The sequence below is a fragment of the Fonticula alba genome (assembly GCF_000388065.1).
Source record: "Fonticula alba strain ATCC 38817 unplaced genomic scaffold supercont2.2, whole genome shotgun sequence".
In the NCBI taxonomy this organism is placed as follows: domain Eukaryota; order Rotosphaerida; family Fonticulaceae; genus Fonticula; species Fonticula alba.
In genome coordinates, this window is record NW_009242972.1 from 3358492 (window position 1) to 3360750 (window position 2259).

Here is a 2259-nt window from a genome sequence, read left to right on the forward strand (position 1 = left end):
GGGGGCAGCGCGCCTGCCGCCGCCGGTTCGGCGGCCGAGCATGCGAGAGAAGACCGGCCAAACGGCCGACTAGGGGCGCCCATCCGCCGTGCCAGACACAGAGTCACGGCCGCGATATTCGAAATGCCCACATAGCCGAGTGCCCCCGGGGCTAGGGGGGATGACATGCCAGGAGAGGCGCGGCGCTCGGGCAGACCCCGTCCCGCGGCGGCGGCGGCGGCGGCGGCGGCGGGGGGCATGCTGCTTCTTAACAGCCGGCCACCCTGCATGCTATGTGCTCCTGGAGATCGGCCGCCCCGCCACCCCCGCGCCCCCCCCCCCCCCCCCTCGCAGGGGAGACGCGGGCCTGTCCCCGACGCGCAAGGGGGAAGAGGGGACACCCCCAGACAGAAGAATGCGGGATTTCCCTCGACCCCCGCCCCTCAGAAGCCCCCCCCCCCTTCGGAGAGTCGATCGCGCCCAGTGGGCGCGCCCCCCGGCGGAGAACGGGGAGGGTCGTCGGAGGACGCCTCCGGAGGCCGGCCCCGCCCCCCCCCCCGGGTCCCGAGGCCGTCACGCACGCCGCGGCAGCAGGCAGCGCGCTGCGCCCCGGCCCACGCCGACCGGCCAGCCCGCCGGCTGAGCGTGATGTCCGTGCAGAGACGCGCGGCCGAGCCCACACGCGTCCTGCGCTTCCCCACCCAGGAGAATGTACCTGGGCATGTGGGCGCCGGCAAATACACACGCGCATGCGCGCATGCCCCGCCCGCGTCTGCCGGATGGATCGAAACAAACAAAACAGCAAGATTACACACTGACGCGAGGGCGACAACGCACAAGCGCACACTGGCTGCTGCCCCTCGCCCCCCCCCCCCCTGCCCGGCGGCGCGCCCACCCTGGCAGGAATGTGTGCCCCGCGCTCTTTGGGCTCTTTTGCATCCCTTGGAGGCGTCCGGCCGGGGCGGCCCCAGCACTGGACGAAAGGCCTCCCCAGCCAGCACCGGTGAAGCCGCCAGCGGGACATCCCCCCCGCCCCGGCCCCCGGCCCCTCCTGCGACCCTACCCCTCTCATTTGGCTGGCGCTTCTTCAAGGGGCGGGGAGAGGGGGCGACCACGGCAAAGTGGCAAGGTAGCTGGCTCGGAGTGTATTTATATGCCCTTCGCTCAAATATATATATACGCATATTAATCGCATCCTATTCGCTCATTTCTCAACACACTCCCACCCACCCGGAATGATGCCTCCTTTCTTCTCCATCGTCACTTGTGAGGAGGTTCCTTCCGGCTTGCGCCCGGCCACCACCGGCCGACATGACGCAGCGCACTCGCCGGCCGGCGCGCACACCCATGCCCGGGCTAACTCGAGGGCTGGGCGGGCGGGGGCGCATTTGTCCGCCCCGCAGCCGCACTGGACGTGACCGTGCGGCGGTGTAGGGTCCCCCCCCCCCCGCCGCCGGCGGGAGGGCGGATCCCCGAAAAAAAGATGACCTGGCACTTATGGCCACACAAAATGGCGACCCTCCCTGGGAGGGCCGCCCGTTGCAGAGAAGTGCAGGGTGCTGTGCATCCCCGCCCGGCGCGTGGGGCTGATGAGGGCTCGGTTGTGCCTCACCCTCTGTCGAATGTCCCCCCTTCCCCCTCCCCCGGGGGGGGGGGGGGGGCCTTGTCGCGCCTTGTTCTGCTTTGTCACCTTGCGCGGGGGCTCCCGGCTTCGTGTGCAGGCGTTGCTGAGTCATTCCGGTTCACGCCCGGCCCGGCACTTAGTCCGATCATTGGAAAAGGACGCGCGCGGATGGGTTCTCTAATCCCATGTATCGGCACATTCCCCCTCCCCGCCTCTCGCGCAGGGCTTGATCCTCTGTCTGGAAAAATCCCCTGGCCCTACGGCCAGCTTGTCCGCCCCCACGCAAAGTAGAAAGACCGAACGCCCCGGAGAGGTACCTGTCGCTGTTGTTGTTGCTGCCGTTGCTGCTGTTCTATCCTCTTCTCCGGGCCCGGCGACGGCGGCGGCGGCGGTTTCAAGCGTGTCGAGGGGGAACTCGGCCCGGGCGGGGCCAGCGCGAGGCCCATTATACCCCCCGCGAGGCCCACCCAATGACCGATAATCTCGTGATATCCCTCAACAAAGGAACGCCATTACACCGAAGTCACATGTAAGTATGGAATTCAAACACCTAAATCCTATTGGCGCGGTGGTGTGCGTGCGCTCTCCCGCAGCCCCGACAGACGGGTGCGGCGTTGGGGACCCGTGGGCTCTCTCTCTCTCTCTCTCTCTCTCTC